Source organism: Triturus cristatus, chromosome 11, assembly GCF_964204655.1.
Source record: "Triturus cristatus chromosome 11, aTriCri1.1, whole genome shotgun sequence".
Lineage (NCBI taxonomy): Eukaryota > Metazoa > Chordata > Amphibia > Caudata > Salamandridae > Triturus > Triturus cristatus.
Window position 1 is genome coordinate 270,750,758 of NC_140594.1, and position 19,999 is coordinate 270,770,756.

The 19,999-nt window shown below is 43.5% G+C and overlaps 1 protein-coding gene and 1 non-coding gene across 3 annotated transcripts in view; both read left to right on the forward strand.

Annotated features, from left to right (window-relative positions):
* Positions 1-19,999, forward strand: part of SMTN (smoothelin) — a 981,050-nt gene that overhangs the window by 15,460 nt on the left and 945,591 nt on the right. The window lies entirely within an intron of this gene.
* On the forward strand, positions 6,656-6,779 carry LOC146783996 (U4atac minor spliceosomal RNA). The gene has a single exon (XR_014971470.1). It is a non-coding gene; the product is annotated as a U4atac minor spliceosomal RNA (small nuclear RNA).

Sequence of the window (19,999 nt, forward strand, 5' to 3'; positions counted from 1 at the left end):
TTTGGTGAAAGTTATAAAACAAGACGTATACCCAGTTCACAGTCTGGTCATATATCTGTTCCAAAGATCTCCAACTTTTCTACCACATAAGAATCCCCGCATATAAATCCTTTGCATCCCCCTACCACTTTGTCCAGTGCTGATTTCTTCTGGATCGGCTATTATATCCTACAGGAAGTACATAAGTTTGTTCTAATTTGCTGGTCCCATTATCCATCTGAATCCTTTTTCACAATACTATCCTTACCTATTGTAGTTTAAGATTTGACAAGTTTTATTTGTGGCTTTCCTAATGAAGGTGTTTGGGTTGCAGAAACACGCGTAGACTCGATTTCAAGAAGATCCATCTACGATCAAAGCCACTCAATTGTCTCTCAACATGGATACATTAATTTGGAAATCACTTTACTTCTTTCTTTGATCAAATGTTTGATTTAATTATTATTATTTTTTTTTTTTTTGAAAACCTTTATTGACAGTTCAATAGAGAACAAGTATGGGCCTACAACCCCCCGGGGCCGGCCGCTAAGCAATCAGAGCAAAAACAGGCAAGTATAAACACAGGCAGCACATCGGGGAGCAGAATCATGATGCTAATACTGTGAACAGCGTAGGTAGGGCACCAGGAGAAAAAGGTTTTCGTTTTATAATGAAACAAGGCAGAAGGATCAGGTGCCAGACAATTTTCAAACAGCAATTACAGGTACGCAGAGTAATAGAAGTAAACGATTTACAGCAATCTATTAGGTCAATGGCGCAAACACAAGAACATCAGGATGAGGAAGAGTATAATAAGCAGTTGCGCCTGCAGTCCTCCGCCAGAACTCCCGGAGAGCACCCCGGAAATTGTGGTACACATGGAGCGACAACGAGTCATAGCAAAGGAGGTGTATCACACTGATCCCAGAAAAAGAAAAAACAAAAAGAATCCGAGAAGAAAAAGGAGGCCATGGAAAAAGAGATAAAAGACGAAAGAGTCCCCTCCCCCAACCCCCCACCCTGCACCTCTGCAGATGAGTACGGCCCCCCCCCAGCAGTGTGCCTGTCGCCCTGGAACCAGACCCGAAATATAGGAGAAGAGGGAAAAAGAAGTAGGAAAAGAACCCCACCAGACGGGGGGGTGGAGAAAGTATTAATAAACTGGAGGAGGGCCTTCAAAACATACCCCCGGCTTCTCCCTCCCGCACGGTAAGTTTCCCCCAAAGTGAACAATAAACAGCACAAAAGCGATCTTCTCAAAGCAAGATGAGGAGCACTATGCACCTATTATGCTGTTAGCTATGCCAGGAGAGCACGCAACCCCTGAGCCCGCCCGTCCACTAGATGACCACCCCTGAAGGATCAGCCTTATCCCTGACCACTCTTTGGAATTCTGCCCATGCCTACCCCTCGACCCAGCACCATATCCAACGTTCCAAGGTAGAGAATTGTCCAAAAACGTCCGAGAAGCGACGCACACAGGTGGGGTGGAAGTCTCTGAGCATCAACACAGTCCGCAGCGTGGAGAAACAGGCTTCCCAGTGCTGCCCCAGGATATGCACTGCACTCAAGGTCCAGGAAGGCAGAAGCAGCCAAAGCAGACAATAGTTGCTGGAGTTGTCCCTGGGTCGCAGGAGGGCACGTACGGGACGAGGCTACCACACCCCACTCAGGTCCGACGCCTCCGGGACAGATCAGGCCCTCAGCTGGACGAACACACTGTAGCATACTGGCCTGAGTGTCCAGCCGTGCACTAACCTCAGGGGTGGCCGCCAAAGTGTCCCCCTGTGCGCTTTGTGGGTAGGCCCTATGTACATGCGGACAGGCGGGCCGCCTTTGCCCCAACGCCGACGCCACACCGTCGAGCTTACTCCCCAAGACCCCGACACCATGAATCAAGGAGGAGTGAAGAGCACCAAGGGCCTCGAGGAGGTCGCCGTACCCCAGCACAGCTCTCTGCGATCGCGCCGCCACACTCCCAAAAGTCGCACTCTCACAATCCCGCTGCGACCCAGCGGACAGGATGGTAGGCTTCATCGCAACAAGATGGCCGCCAAGTATGCCCGACCCCCACCGGGGCCGGGACCCTGGGACAAGCGTCCCGATGGCCACGTCGCTGGTGACCGGGTTCCGGGGGCAGGCGAAAAGTTATCCGTTGCGTGGTCACGGGCAACAGTCGTCCCCACTACGGACCCGCTCCCGTAAAAAGCCGGGGGCGGCCCGCAAGGATCAGGGCAGGATACGGGCGGCAGCCGGGCAGCTCACCATCAAAGGCAGGGGCAGCCACCGGAGGATCTGAGAATTGCACCCACGGGCATGCACCCGGACCGCTACACTTGACCGTAGAAACGACCACGACGAAATGTAGGCCGAGTTTGGCACCGCTCCGGTGGACCGCCTCCGCCCAGTCACAACAGGCCGCTGTTGTTGAACTGCCACCCGGCCACGGCGTCCACTTGAGGTCCCGGCTCCAGGGCCGCACAGGCCGCAAAGTTCAAATGCTCGTTTCTCCGGCGATACCGCAGCCAGAAACCTCGGAGTCACACAGTCGGGTGCCACTCTCCTTCAGAAACACAACCGCGTAGCACAGGTTGAGGATCTCGTGCAGGATATCCGTGCGGGATGCGGAGGTTCACGGAGCCGGGAGTCTACGCTGCCGTCCCGGTCGCCATCTTGGCTCCTCCCCGATTTAATTATTTTTAATAATGTTTACATTAATTACTGATGAAGTTATAATTCTATCTTAATGTGTTTTCATAATTGTGATTACTGTATCAAAAAATAGTAGTGTCTGTTGAAACTACACACATGAAATTTGATTTTATTGCTATAATGCACAGAGAGCCAATGAGATTGTGAAGTATGTTGTTGTTTTTGATTGCCATGTGACTATACAGGCATGGTTCATCATAGATCTTTTTAGAAATTTTGTATTAATAAAAGGTTTTTATAATTTACACTCTTGTGCACACTTAGCCCTTTTAGTACCCTTTAGCAATTATGTTATATAATGCTGAGTAGAATAGTAGTTGCCTAGGGACTTGTTTTGTACAATTGTATTTTCTCTGCCCTTGGAACAGATATTAGTAGCAGGGGGTCCTTATACACACTACGAGCATTAGCTGGAATGGTCCGTCACTCGTTAAAATAGACAATTAACAATTTGATCTATGTACGGGTCTAATGATTTATTCAGGATCCATCAATATGTAAACAGAAAAATGAAAGTGTTAACAATTGCTGATATAGTGTAAATCATGTTGCGTGATTACAAGGCATATAATGTTATATTATAGCTGGCAACACTTAAACACAGTTATTGGGTCACAACGTTATGCAATTAAGACATCAATTGACCATTGTTATTACGATTAGACAGTTACAATTGTTGGAGACAGAACATAATTGTAAAAGGTTCCTCAATAAAAACATACAAAGATTCCAAACTTGATTAATTACCAAGTTGTATAATGAGAATCGCACAGTAATATAGATCACATTGTAGGAACAAGGTATCAGTGCCAAGACCCGTGGTTGCACTTATAATCACATCATGTGAACATCTTGGTTTATAACAACCTACCTACAATAATGTCAGTCATTATTAAGTAGGGATACCTGCCTTCTAATCTCTTCGTACTCATTCAACCCGTGAGCTACAGTTTCCAGGATGTGCATCCATTTCCATTCCTGCAAATTGAGCATGTCAACTAAACTGCCACCCCTTGGGCCAAGATTGATCTTTTCCAATCTTTGTCCATTTTAGACTTTCAGACGGGTGATTAAAAGTATGGAAGTGTTCCTCCAGGGACACCACTTGAACCTTGCACCTGATTCGACTACAGTGTTTAAGTGTGCATGCTTTCACGTTTTCATGGATCTGGCCAATGTATAAAAATCCATACAGACATATGGTAGCATATATCACATCCACACTATTACAATTGGCATGTCCTTTCAGTGTAAATGTGTGTTCATTGTGGTTGAATGTTCTTGATCTCCATTGTCAAGACACAGGCTTTGAAACTACCACATCTAAAATAGCCAGTGGGCGGAGGTAAATTACCACAGTGTAGGTATGGGTGATTATGGAGGGCCTCCTAGGTAGTAACTCACTACATGATCCTTAATGCTCTTTCCTTTCCTGAATGTGCTTGAGTGGCTCCGCCAGATCAATCTTATCTGCCTCTAATGCCCAGTACCTGTTAATAACCTGTCTTATATCATTGCTCCGAGAACAGTACGTCGTCACACAGATCATCCTATCTTGTGTGTCACCCGCCCGTTGTTTGGGTTCAAGCAGGGCTTCCCTTGGGTTAAATCAAGCACTCTTCTGGGCCTTCTTAAGTAAGCTCTTTGGATAACCTCTCTCAACCAGTCTCTTCGGTAGGTGCTCCAAATCCCTAAAGTAATTTGCTTTGCGTGAGCAATTTCTACGAATTCTGAGGAATTACGCATAAGGCAAATTATCCCTCGGATTTCTAGGATGGTGGCTTGTGTAACATCGGAGGGTGTTTTTCTCAATACATTTCCTAAATAGAGTGGTGTAAAGTTGTCCTTCCTCTGCCTTCTTAGAAATGTCAAGGAAATCACTATTGAATAGTAAACTTGATATCTTGGGATCCATTATTAAGCCACTGATGGAAACGTTTGAGGTCTGCTTCATCCCCTGTCCAAATCAAGAGAACTTTTCTGTAACTCTTTTTTTTTTTTTCTTTTTTCTTTCAGGCATTCATTTCTCTCTCAGCGTGGCACCCATCTCACAGCTGCCTTTTGGTTTCCATTTCTTTCAGGCTTCATTTCTCTCTCAGCGAGGCATCCATCTCACTGCTGCCGTACTGTTAAGTAATTTTTTTTAGGTTGAGCCTAGGGCAGCACGCATGTGCTGCTCTAGGAGATGACCTTTTGGAATCGGTCTGCACTTTTCTAACACTCGGGAGCGAGCAGCGGCGCGCAGGGGCCATCTGTTTCTAATTAGTGTGGCCGCGCGTGCTTGTTTTAATATCTCTACTCTCTCTCCCCTGCCTGTTTCACCCTCGCCCTCCCTCTCAGGCGCCCTGTTTCCAGCTCTGAGCCCCCGCCCTTTGACAGGAAAGCGAAACTTGTTTGTTTTTCCTTCCTATGTCTTTCTGTCTCGTGGCTCTGTTTCTTAATGTGTTCGTTGTCACCCTCTTTATCTTTTTTTTTTCTTTTAGAAACGTGGTCTAACTCTGTTCTGTAAAGGTTTGCTGTGAGACAAGGAGACTTTTTAATCATTGTATTTACATTTCGGTCGCCCGCAGGAAGCAAAGCTCTTTGAAGAAGTGCCTGTTGTGCGGTGGTGAAATGAAGTTCAATAGGCCTGCAGTTTCCCCCACCGCGGGTGGAACAGTTTCTGGCTCAGCACCATCTTACTCTTGGCACCCTGGAAATCACCGACAGGCTTTGATGTAGAAGCAAAAGATGTGTGAGGGTTGCAAATCCTTTGACTGGCCTCATGCGCTCGCGGAGACCTGTGCACACATCTGTGCAGCCGCGGGTGTCTTGTCAGTGGCCCGTAGAGCGTCAGAAAACTATCCGCGTGCAAAGCCACTGACTGACCCTACGATATTAAAACAACCAAAATACCTTCATCCTGTCGCGACGAGGGCCTTTCGCTCACATACTCGACCAGGCCTCTACTTATTTCTTCAGTATTTGTAAAATGGTGCCATTCGGAAACACCGACACACTTGGTAAGAGGGAAATGTGCAAAGCAACTTAGCGGCGCCCTGAAAAAACAACAGTTTAATATGAAAGAACGCCATGCAACAGAGATTGGGCAATAAATACAAACTAAAAACTTTGTGGCTTAAAATCAAACTGATAATGCACTGCACACGAGCACACTCATCATTGTCTAACGAGCCCAGAGACAGGTGTGGCCTAGGGTTCAAAAGCTGAAACACTCCAGACATACCCAACCACATTTATACAAACAGCCTCACACAGCTGCATAGCAAAGCCATGCATGGTTGCCATGAACAACAAATGTGTATAACGCCCCGACTACGGCTACTTCCAGCATGCAAACCCAATTACACACTGTGATATGGTCTCTAAAAAGATTATGAGGCCTAAACAAAGGATGCACACACATAGACACCCAAGCACACATGTGCGAACACTTGTTCGCTGCTGACCCAAACACAACAGCTCAGTTACCATCCATAACAATCATTGGTATAGCCAATAGGTCTCGCCTTTGGGACCTTATAAGTGTTTAGCCATGCAACGGTTGATGTTGTTGCACCAAGGATATTGTGCTGCATAACTAAATACTTATAAGGTCCCAAAAGCGAGACCTATTGGCTAAGCCAATGTTTGTTCTTTCTGGCGTTCATTTCTCTCTCAGCGAGGCACCCATCTCACTGCCGCCGCACTGTTCAGTAACTTTTTTTTCTTTCAGGCATTAATTTCTCTCTCAGCGCGGAAGCCATCTTATGGGCGCCACGCTGTTCAGTAATAAACAACGTTCATCCAAACACAAAATCTGCAAACCACAAGCCTCCCCGGGCAGAGTTTCAACCTTTCTCTCGTTCTGTTAATATGCACATCACCATGGCAAGGAGGTGCAAAGCATGATGGGCTGCATTACAATAGTGACGGGGAGGGGGGTACTCCTGAGCATCAACGCTGTACTACCACTTTACTTTCAACCATCTTTTTCTTGGGGTTGCACTGTTGTTCAATGAATGTATACTGAGAACAGTACTGCTAACCTTAATAACACTTGTGCGCGACTGTTGCACCAGCTGTAAAAAGGTGCAATATTTGCACCCTTTTGTTGCTTTGTGCCTTTTCATTTATTCCTTATGCTACTGGTAGTATATTTTTGAACAAAAAAAAGAAATATTAACATATGCTATGCCAATAGCTCAAACATTCACTAAGACCTATTGCATTGCAAATGCTTGTTTTCATCTGCTGTCAGGATGAGTTAGATTATGCGCACCGGGCACTCTTTGCCACTGCTCCTGTGGGAGCAGATTGTCATAGAGAACCAAGTGATTTTTTTTTTGTGTTCGTCAGTCAGACGGGGAGGGCTCCTAGACAACACCGCCACAGTGAGAGCCAGGTGTAGGGTGAACCAGACGTCCCGAATTTCCACACAGTCGCAGTTTTTTTAGGTCTAGCCTAGCGGCGCAGCGCATGCGCTGATCGTCTTGGCGAGATCTATTGTCGTCGGTTTCTTAGCCGAAGGGGGACAGGAGATGTGCACGCGTACAGGTCATGTGTACACGTGCACATCTCCTGTCCCGTACGGGTCATGTGTATGCATGCACATCTCCTGTCCCTCCCTGTCTCCTGCTTGCTGTGCCTGCGTGGACAGGTGATGTGCACGCGGAGACAGCTAGGTTCATCAGCCCTCGCTTCCACGTCTGAGGGCCTAGCACTTGTCTCTCGCCACCACCAGGGGGAACTCACCCCTCACACTGGCTGTCGCTGGCCTCAAACAGCCGCCACACGTGCACTCTCTTGTTGACCTTCTCCTGGACACTTTGGCACGGACAGGACTCAGCCGTCCACGGCTGGCTTCCCACCCGGCCGCCTCACCTTCACACTGCTGAGCCCACACCACCACGGCTTCCCCGCCAGCCACGGTCCACACTCACTCGTGCCGCAGAGGACTTCAATGAACGGTATGCCGTCACCACACACGATGCCTCGCAGAGACGCGCAGACTGTTTCCCTCCAGTCTCTGACCCACTTCCAGTACCGACTCCACGGCCTGCGGAGTGCTTTGCTTCTTTTTGGGGTCAAGTGGACGCTGCTCCAGGGCAGTACACTAGGCAGGCTCGCTCCGCCTCATTGCCAATGTAGAGGGCCCCTGTATATCGGGGCGCACTAGTTATTGTAGGGCGTTACTGGGGAGCAGGTAATGGACGACACTAGGCATAATATGTAGTACTTGCAATCAACCACGAGCGCTGGTTGCATATTTATTTATTACCTCTTGACCAAGCCTGGCCCGGAAGGCTGAAGTGTGTTACAAAGTATTGCAGTGACATGGTAGCTCGCTGCTCGTGGAACGAACATTTTGATACCAAAGCACACTATTTTTTACATAATATTGTTTTTGCTGGACTGTAGCCGTATTATTTTCGCATTCACATTTCCCTTATCCTTGAATTGCGAGATTCCGAGTGAGAATTTAATTGAGTGACTGAGCTCCGCCTTTCGCCTGAGGTCGTAGCATTGCCTCTAGATAGCGATGTTGGCACGCAAGCACAGCAAAGTTTCTCTTCAGTATTTCTTCTCACAAAACAGCTAACTTTTCGAGCTGACTGCGTAACACATCTGGGCCTGGAGGTACCAGGGCCACTCTCTGGAGGAGGTAATATGTTCTTCAATGAACACACCAATCCTAATCCATTAATAGCGTGGGGAGAGGATCTGGTCCCACGGCTAGACTGACGACTTTGGAGCTGGGAAACCAAGGTTCGAGCCTCTGGGTCGACTCCTCATCCTGTGCTTCTGAGCAAAGCACTTAATCTCCCCGTGCGGGCCACTCTCTGGAGGAGGTGATATGTTTTCAGTGAACACACCAATCCTAATACATTAATAGCATGGGGAGAGGATCTGGTCCCACGGCTAGACTGCCGACTTTGGAGCTGGGAAACCAAGGTTCGCGCCTTGTGTCGACTCCTTATCCTGTGCAAAGCACTTAATCTCCCCGTGCCTACCAAAACAAGCATTTGCAATGCAATAGGTCTCGCATTTACATGACTTTGAGCTATTGACATTGCAAATAACAATGCCTTTAATTTGTGTTTTCAAAACATAAATAAAAGGCATTGTCATTTACAATGCCAATAGCTTAAACTTGCCTAATTGCGAGACCTATTTCACTGCAAATGCTTGTTTTCTAACTTCTGTCCGAACTTCCAATACTTTAATCAAAATTAAAAACAGATCTCAGTTTCGAGTGATAAAGCTAAGGTTTGCAGGAACACTACAAATAACATGTTGCACATGCTTTCATCCCCATCGGACCCTCTCGCATGCAGTGTGATACAAAGAAAGACCTCCTATCTACATGCATCGCTGCTGCATTTTCTCACCTTCTGCACCAGGGAAGTGGTACCATCCCAGCTTGGCATGTGCTACAATTTCTTTTAGTTGATCAAACTTTTGTGACCTGTTTGCGTAGATGTATTTTATTGCATCCAAAGCAAGTGCAATATTTATAGAAACAAATGCTGTGCGTGCGACCAGTAGTTTCACCGGCTCAGCATCTCCACATTGCCCTCGATCACGATACTAAACCTTTTTCCTTCACTCTGCAACTCGTTGCCATAAGTCTTGGCCAAACTGCGCATATTTAAAGTGGACCACAAAGTTTAAATTTGTTTACCGTAGTATCTTACGACATAAACATCAGTATTATGTGGGCTGAATATATTGTTAGGTTTAAAAGTGAGATCTATGCACTGCAGCAAAGTCTGTAACTATGTTGCGACAACCATCATCAATGAGTGTTATTAGAGTAGTCCTATGCTTTCACTGACATTTTGTAGACCCGCGTCTATGACTGAAACCTGTCACGCTTTTTGAAGTAGTTAGAACCACACTTTGTATTAAATCGTTTTTGTAGGCTGTGCTCCAAACTTCCTTTCAATGTGTTGGATCATTCGCTGAGCTAGCTCTCAGTGTTTGACATTTTACTCAATGGTTTGGAAAATATATTATAAGTTGCATTATTTTTGGCTAACATCACACAGAAGGTGGGGACTATTACTTTAAAGTAATGATCCATAAAATGTGAGAAAAGCCTGAGCTACAACATAGATACAGATATTGAAAAAATAAACGGTTGCTACGTGAAATACATATTTAAAAAATATTAGGAAGCTAAATGTCTTCTCTTGAAGCCCGATCTGATGTCTCATCACGTACATTGTTTTCATTGGATATAGATTCATAGGTGCAATTTTTGGCAGTGCCTCAGAAAGCTTATCACTTGCTGCTTTAGCGTGTTTGGTCTCCTCTGTTACGTTAATGTCGATTTGGAAAATGCACAAATACTTCATGATGCCAGGTGGGTTAATAGACTATAGCTGGAGGAACCCTAAGAGCTGAAATGCTATGGAAAGATCTTCTGAATTAGAGATGATCTATCAGCCAAATAGATCATGAAGGAGACCCGTGCCTAACCGTTTTCATAGACAATCTACATTTGCCGCAAAAAGTCCAACGAAACTGAGCAGCAACCAGTGGTCAGGCAAAGGAGAAGACGAACGTGCAAAGAAAGATGAAGGTGGAGAGTGAGAGTGAGCATTTGCACAGAAAAAGGATGAGCACATATCATCTACTCTGTGATGGAAGCTTTATTGTTTTAAATTGATCTCATTGGAAAGGGATACGTGGGTGTAAAGCAGTCGATTGGCAATTTCAACAGGTTCGGACTCTGACATTTTGAAATTGCTGCAAGGTACAAAGAGCAATACACAAATGTTCAAAAGAGCTAATCTTTGCCAGGTTTGCAGTTGAAATTAAATGGCAGTTCTTCACAAAGGAGGTGGCATTGTGAATATACTTTTTGGATGCTGGAGGGCTGTTGAATCTCCCTCTAGTTACACACAGAGTTGAAAATAAAACCAGATACAGTTGATTAAATATTAATTCTTAGCTTAGCAACTAAGTGATATGTAGAGCTGGCGCTGTCTTCAAAATGAGAGTCTGCCTTTACTGTTGGTGTAATTTCGGGTTTAAGCTGTATGTTGTGTAGCTCAGTTGGTGCCCAAATATATTCTGGTCTTGACGTTTTTGTAGGGCCCATAAAAAAATGTGACTAGCAAAATGATCTGGTTATACATAGGAAAAAACATTCCCAAAGCCAATAGAGCTGGCTTAAACAAGCTGCTGCGATTGTTTTAAAACCTATTTTGTTGCAGACATGGGCCACCAATCAAAACAAGAAAAGAGAAAACATGCCTCCTCCTTCTAAACCTGCCTGCCATTTTCTTATGATAACAATATTAAATGAACCAAAAAATAGCAATCGCTTAAAATTGTAGTAGAACAGTACAGGTGCTTTCTAACAGGCACATAAACTCTTTTTCATTTTAATGTACATAACAGGAAAATATGATTCTAATTGGCGGAAAGAAAAGGTACAACTAGCTTTGAGTTTCTCTAACCTGAAGATATCGATTACACACACACAAGGATGATTACAAAAGATAAGCATTGACAAAGCCAATTGATTCAGCCTGGGCAACTTAGTACGATGGTGACCACATGCTTGCAATACAAATGTTACCTTATTAAAAAAAAAAGTGACCATTGCATATATTTTTATTAGAGCAATATGAGTGCTTTGGTGCGTGCAGGTGTACTGGGGTACAAAAATCTTTATTCCTGTTATTGCTTATTACAGGGGACTATGTGGTTTATTGTCTCAAACGGGTACTATTGGCTTGAAATAGCTGAAAGCTGAAGACCTAGTTTAAACATAAAGGGTTGACTAAAAATAATACAAAAATGATATGATTGAAAGAAAAAAGTATTGGCTAAGTAAAGTATTGGCTCACCAGGCAAGATAGTTGACTTCCTTTTAAGTGGATGTGCATATGTGATTAGAAAAAATGCTATCGGTCGCAGTGCAAGAGAGCTAACGGCTGAAGTGCTCTGACCCCTTGCCCCATGGTGTGTGCTGTGATAAGCCTTACCAAATTGTGCTGGACATTTGAACAGACCAATGGATAAAGAGGGGCTGATGCAAAGACTTTTTTTTATCTACGTTTGCATTTTTTTTATTTATGACTTTATTAGATTACATGTGGCTGGTGGAAAAAAAATGAAAGTTTGTCTGTGCCAGACCTAACAAGCATTGGCAAAGCCAGTAGGTCCGACTTTAGCTGCCAATCCTTTGGTCTTTTCAGTGTTTATTTTGTCATGGGTTTTGTACAATGCTATTGTTTGAGTAGCTGCCAAATTTTATTTATATATATATATATATATATATATATATATATATATATATTTGCACACAATCTTCCTGGCCAGGAAGAAAAACGGGTCGCACTCCCAAAGTATCAGTTTAAATCTATTTATTCCATTACATTAGGGCCTTAGCTGAGCTAGATCTACGCGTTTCGATGCCGCCTGACACCTTGCTCACGATCAGCTCGCTCTCTGACAAAGTCTCGTTAAAAAGCAACCAAGTTGCTATGATGTCATTTCCTGTCTTCTTGCAGGCTCTATGGCTCATGGTCAATGTAGTTGTCAGCGATATTCTTCGAAGGGAAGGGTTTCTTTCACATTAAGTATCCTCATAACCCATTGATGGATTTTTTTAATTGTTCAGATTCATATTGTTCCGGGTTGTGATTGGACTTATGATTGTATTTCATTCATTCAGGCAGTATGTGATGTTGTTTTACGATTTCTGCTTTAAACTGTACTGTCATTTGTGCGTTTGCCAATAAAGTTAATTCTACTTCTTTTTTCATTCTTTCCATTCTTGTTTGCTTGTGTTTATCTTCTCATACTGGACAGATCAATGTTTTTATTCCCCGTTTGTTTTTTCTTTTGCTTGATTTGTTTCCCGGTCATCTTTCTTATCTTGTGTCCTTCATTGTCTGAATTTTACTCTCAACGGTTACAGGTGAATGTATAACTCCTCTGATTGATTCAGGCCATGGGGACTCAGAGTTCTCAAGTTTATGATGTAGCGCGACTCCTTCTGGCGCAGCAGTTTCTCCCGATCACCACCGCGTTCTCTTTTTGGAATTGTCTCTATTCCGAAAAATCTTAGTTTCTTCCAATCTCCTTGGTGCACCTGCTCCATATGTTTTGATACAGCATTGGATCGATCTTTATGGATGGTTGCCCTGACGTGCTCCATTATTCTTTTTTTTAATTCGCAAATGGTACTTCCCACGTACATGAGTGGGCATGGGCATTCCATCACATATATCGTGTATTGTGTCTTGCAGGTGATCAATTGGCGAATTTCCCAGATTTTGTTATTAGCCAGTTTCACTTCTTTAGTTGGTTTTGCTATTTGGCACATCTTGCAAGAGTGGCATTTTACAAATCCTTTTGTTTTTAACCATGTCTCTTCCTTGCTTTTGGCTTTGAAATGGCTGTGGATCAGATGGTCCTTCAGGTTTTTGGCTCTTCTGTAGGTGACCGTAGGGTGGCTACCCACTATATCTTTGACCGTGCTGTCCAGTTGCAAGATCTTCCAATTTTTTCTCAATATTTTTGTAATTTGATTACTTTCTTGTGCATAGTCCATGATCCTTTACGGGTGGTGAAATATATACTTTTTTTGACGATTTAAACGCACCGGAATAGAGCTCTAATGTTAACAGCAACAAGAGAAAAGAAGGAGGTTGTTCGTTTTCAGCCAGTCAACTCCCAACTGTGATGACTTCCAGCATGGTGCAGAAAGACAAAAAATAATGGTTTAACAAAAATGACTTTGGTTGCTGGCAGTGAAAGGACCAAGCTGTAATCTTCATACATTTAAGGCTGCATAGCTGGATTATAGTAGCTGTTGTGTTTTGTGTCTAATTGAAAAGTGACTTTTATTCAGTCTCCTGCAGCAGGTACGAACTATGGTGAATACCTCGGGCTGTAGCACACGTACTGGGACTCTCGTATTTTAAGCATCTATGATTATGTGAAACTTTTTCTAGGACCGGAAGAATTCTTTGAGCAATCTAATAGTGATAACACTGAATTCTAAATAATTGCTCCTTTAGCGTGTACACGCAGTTGAGGCAAAAATGTGCCGATTTTAAATACAGCAAACTTAGCAAAGTTATTTTTACATGTGCACGTTTGAATTTCCGTAAGTAATAACAATCAGAAAAGGAATTGGATATGGATGGCAATATTTGGCTATTCCAGCCTATGTAAATTAAACCCTGTAGTGCTGGACAATTGTTATTACCATGAAGTTGCATGCAGTGAACCGAATAGTAGTTCAAAATGGCGCTCTCCAGATGAAACAGGCTGTTATACAATCGAAATGCGTTCTGTCCTTAGGGTTTTAATGGATTAAACAGTGTCGATATTCTTCCATCTTGATGTGCCGTTTCTTTCTTTGAGGGAAAAGTCATTGGTGAATGGAAAAAAAAAATATATATATATATATATATATATAAATAATCTCAATCTCATATTTGTTGGTCTCAAAAAGCACATATTGTCATAGGATTACCTGGCACTGAATGTAACTATTTTGTATGTGGATGTACTGAAAGGGCAGAATGCCTTCACGTATACTAAAATAAGCCAGTGGCTGAAATGCTGACCCCATGCAGTATGCTTCATTGGGTGGAAGAAATATGTGAATGACACAATTGACCAATGGACAAAGAGGGTCGGCTGAAAGACTCAGAAGTAACACAATTGCTTACATATAATTCAGTGACATTAAAAGGTCTTTGCTAGCATCAAACCTAAGAATGGGATGAACATGCTCCATATTTTCAGTACAAAAGAGGTAAAAAACATTAACACCATCAGCCATTTGCAGCAGCATCACAACAGAGCTGAACAGACCAGAACTATGAGCTACTGAAGAGGGAGTGTTTGTGGATAATACATGAACTGGACTCGACTACAAGAAGAAATGAACAGTGCAAAGTGTGTATCATTTTGATGATTCGAATACAGAAACAAACAAATGTTCTTGTTACATAAATCAGTTTATGAAAAATCCAAACCTATCGAGGGTAATAGAGATGCCTTTATTGGAGCAACATAGGTGTTTATAATGTATTCTATATTGGCTTAAACTGTTAAAATCCTTATTGTCAATATTTTAATGTGAACCCACTGGAAAATACCCCCATTTTTAGGTGTAGACACAGCTTTTAGGTGAATGTTGTAAGAGCTATTCTGGACCATACCTAAACTTACAATGGAATTTGGGTCAGCCTGTTGCTTACCATGTCTGCCTTTCTCGTCACTCATGTTCTTGCTTGTTATTTGATAGTTTTCCTTCCTCTTGTGTTCATCTCTCCCCTGGAGAACAGCTTATTTATTGTCCTTTTAATTAGATGACATGTATCCTTCAACTGCCCACATTCGTGCAGCTACGTTATTTTGTTATTTTTTCAGCATTACATGACATTGCATTTGTTTTCTTGATTTCTACCTCGTGTGCTGCTTTGCCCCTCAAATTGCTTCCTCGCCTGCTCCTCCCACCTGGTTCTCCGTTGCTCCACCACCCCCTTCTGTCACGGTCCTATAGATAGAAAAAAACGTGTTTTTTTTTTTTTTTTTAGAGAGCCTGACAGCTGCTATTTGTTGCTTGGCCACTTCATTTAAAAACCAGAAAACACTCTTATATAAGTTTAAATTTTTGGCTCCGAGTTTCATCTGCCATCTTGGACCTGTAAAATAAAATGGTGGCAGTGTCTTGTCACATGTTCACATACCTTTAGATGCATGTGTGCATACGTCATCATGCTGGGCTGCCTAAGCGTCATGGCTTTATTTTTGCTTTTTTTTCACCTTTTTTTTCTTTTCTGATGTTGCTAAGGCCAGCAAGTTGAACAGGTGTGACTAATTGGCTTTGGCAATGCTCATTTTCCCTTATAAGAGCCACAGTAGAAAGTGAGTATGAGGAGCAAAAGGTATTGAACAAAAAATCAGTTGAATTTTCATTAAACAATAACTCTGCCATGCATAATTTGTCGAATGTCTTTAAAGGGTGCCTAATAGGAAATTGTGTACCCGGAGACTTAAGATGTCGCATTATTGTGTGATTTAAGTACCCTATCATTAACTGAATGATGGTCGAGGTTCCGTTGCTATCAAGTGAATGTCTGAACTCTTTTCTGAACCACACGATCAACAGGATTGTCAAAGCTAATACTTTTTTTGCACTATGCACTAGACAGTAAAAGTAATAAAAAGTAAAAATACGTCCTTCCAAAGGTGGTGTGCATGTTTACAAAAAAAGACAAATGAAAGTGAAAATTGTTTTGTCTCAAGCGTAACTATAAACAAAACTAGATGAACACAGAAATTGACCTACCGGACACTTGGCACTGTAGTGGGCTACTTTGTAGACAGATGTGCAAGAAGACCGTGCCATCACTAATACTGAAGAGATCCAATGGTCGAAGTGGTCTGACGTATTGCCCCATGATGAATGGTGTGGTTTGTTGAAGTAAAGTGCAACTGGCCCTTGATCAGGTCACTGGATGAACGTGGTTGACCGTAAGTGTGCATGTGTGTGTGTATATTATGTTTTTTACTTTTTTTTAACATGAGGCCGGTGAAACAGTAAAATGGCAGTTGCAGCCCCCCCTTCTGCTTCTTTACAGAAGTTATGTTATGTCTAATTTTAGCCAGGACCTTTTTTATTTTAGTAGGTGTACACACCTCACAGCAACATACACACACTCATCTCTCCTCTCTCTGTCTCCGCTCTCTGTCTTTCCTCTCCCTTTCCTCTATAAAATATCCACTGTCGGAGGGATGGGATGATTCTAAAATGTACTTATCTTGTGGAAAAAAATACCACTTGCCTATTTTGATGCTGTACAGAGATGTGACACATTTTGTCAGCATTCTCATGATAAAAAAGCTCTAATAGTTTTCTGATTATGCCAAGGCTCATGTTAAATCAGGGTTTGGATTCCAGCAAGGCTCTGATTTTGCTAATCTCTATAGACTTGACGTAATTCCGCTTGGCTCAATTATAAAAAGGCTCTTGTTGCTGAATTTGGATTAGCGAGAGCAACAGACCCGATTTCACAAGACGGAAAATCTGTCCAGGAAAATCACTTTTGGAACTGGCTGCACCACAGCCGAAACCTATTTTCCGACTCTGCCCAACCCTCAGCCACTAACTATAATGGGGCAACCCTGTGTCCCTCAGAAACTGGGTATCATAGATAAATGCTACAGTGCATTCTGTTTGGTAAATCAGTTGCTTAGTATCAATCACAATATGTCAACAATGAACACGCGTGAAAGTAAGGGGATAAGTCAAAGCACCACAAACCAAATCAATTGCTTGGTTTAAATCACAGTAAGTAAAAAATGGGAAAGAAAAGGAATAAGTCAAAACACACCAAGCTCAATATATATTATCTATATATCACTTAAATGTATATATATATATATATATATATATATATATATATATATATATATATATAATTTGTCTCACCATTGGTAGCTCACTAAGGAACGCACTCGAGCCTTCACGGGTTACCAGCCTTTATTTACAACCAGGTATGGACGTGTGACACCAGCAGGTGAGTAATGCAGCTTCCCCCAGTTCCGACGCGTTTCGAATTTCCTCTTCTTCATGGGTCATAGAGGAAGTTCGTGCGTGCTGCGGGCCAACCCCCTTAATAATCAAAAAGTCCCGCCCTCAATAAGGCATTGCCGGGGCTTGTGGGAGTTGAAGTGCCAATGTTCGCAGACTATATTCATTCTCACCGCACTAATTCCTGCAGTTTAAGTCCTGTCGTAACTGGGGGAAGCTGCATTACTCACCTGCTGGTGTCACACGTCCATACCTGGTTGTAAATAAAGGCTGGTAACCCCGTGAAGGCTCGAGTGCGTTCATGTGATCAAGGCCTTAAGAAGGCCGAAACGCGTCATGGCGGTGGTGCAGTTTTTGGACTGATTAAAATCAACTTGCACTTACTTGGGTCCGTGTTCGTCTCTTGCGCGTCGATGGTGTGCAGCTTGTGAGACGATCCCTTGTGACATATATATATACATATATATACACATACATACATGGAGATACAATGACGTGAACGTGATCAGTGCATAATCACAAAGACAGTCCGTTATACTTCAAGCATAACATTTATGGAGTTACTGTCCTAACACAATGTATGTAGTTCAACTAACACCCTGTATTGGCTTTGACAATGATTTATAAAGTGAAGTGACTTCAGGACGTGGATGGATTAAGCGTCGACGTTTCGACCAGGAGTATGTGTGTTATTGTATGAACATCACGGTGGGTCTACCACAGGACCAATGTGAATTCTTCAGACAGCCCCATTGAATATATTCACATCAATGTACTCCCAACTAGTCCGGGTGGTTCAAGGGAGCAGAAATGAATCACAGGCGACAGTGTCAGTTCATACTCAAAGGATCTTCTGTGTATGATTCCCAGCGAGTAAAATCGCGTCCCTCTGTGAGTGTCACATTGGGGTAACTTCCTTGTTATTTTAGATAGTTAGGAATTAGCATTTAAAAAACCTTAGAAATTCACTGAAAAAACCATAGGTTTCAGGGGCATTATAGTTAGCTGGACTTTTCACTCGGACAAAACCATTGAAATTCCCCCGTTATAGTTAGTTCAGCTAACTATAACTTGTGCGCCCGCAATGCACTGCTGATGACGTCACATATTACATCACTCATGACATCATCAGTGACATCACTGATGACATCTCAAATGACATCACTGAGTCTGAGTCCACAAAGTCCAGCTAACTATAACGTGCCTGAAACCTATGGTTTTTTCAGTGAATTTCAAAGGTTTTTTAAATGCTAATTTCTAACTATGCCTACAGAGATAGGACATGTGAAGAAAGAAGAAAAAACGCACAGAAAGAAAAAAAAGAAATGCAGAAAGAAGCAACAGAAGTCCTCAAAGACGAAGAAAAGTGCAGGAAGAAGGATAACATGCAGAAAGAACAAACAAAAGAGCAGGAAGAAGCCTTGTTTTTTTTTTTGTAAACAAATTTTATTTGTCAAATACACAGTTAGCGGAGAGAAAGAAGCCTTGTTGAAAAATCATCCTGTACCCTCAACTTTTTCAGACGGATACTGGTGGTAACTGAGTCTGACTAACCAGTCCTAGAGCCAGTGCTATGTTAAAAGACACTCAGAATACAGTGAAAACACCTACATACACTAGGGAACACTATGCGTTGGGGTCCCCCTGTGATTGGCATGACCTCCTCTGTAAGCCCCTAGTATATAATAGGGCAGGGGATTAAAACTACCTCTTAAAACGTGCCACAGGGCGTGTTTGCACACGTTAACTCAGGCCCGTCCCCTCCCTACACCACTGTGTAAACACGCCCTGTGGCCGTTTTTAGTTGGGAGATTAAGTTCATTTGAATCCTGAGGGTCCCTAGGGTCCAACTAGCCCACTAGGTACCTCTAGTAAGCGCCACATAGCTGCGTTGCAGAGAGGAGTAAAAAGTGGCACGGCCTGGACCACCTCTCTGCAACGCAGCTCAGTGGCGCTTACTGGAAGCACCTGGTGGGCTAGTTAGCCCCCAGGGGCCCTCAGGATTGAAGGGGAATTATTTCCCCAACTTAAAACGTGCAATAGGGCGTGTTTGCACATGTCACCTCAGGCCCCGTCCCCTCCCTTCCCCACTGTGTAAACACGCCCTTTGGCCATTTTAAGTTTGGAGATTAAGGCCCCTTGAATCCTGAGGGTCCCTAGGGGCAAAATAGCCCACTAGGTACGACCAGTAAGCGCCATTGCAGAGAGGTGTAAAAAGGGGCATGGCCTGCACCACCTCTCTGCAGCACAGAGCAGTGGCGCTTACTGGAAGCACCTGGTGGGCTAGTTGGCCCCCAGGGTCCCTCAGGATTGAAAGGGAATTATTTCCCCAACTTAAAACGTGCCACAGGGCGTGTTTGCACACGTCACCTCAGGCCCCGTCCCCTCCCTTCACCACTGTGTAAACGCGCCCTGTTGCCGTTCTAAGTTGAGAGATTAAGTCCCCTTGAATCCTAAGGGTCCCTAGGGTCAAACTAGCCCACTAGGTACCTCCAGTGAGCGCCACAGAGCTGCGTTGCAGAGAGGTGTAAAAAGGGGCGTGGCCTCAGAACACCTGTCTGCCACGCAGCTCCCCCGCATACTGGAGATACCTGTTGGGCTAGTTGGCGCTCAGGGACCCTCCGTATTGAAGGGGAATTAATTTCCCAACTTACAACTGCCCAGGGGGTGCGTTTGCAGAGTGCTGCAAGGAGGGGGCGTGGCCTCCGGCGCGATGCCAGTCTTTTATTTATTTTATTTTTTTAAGAAGGA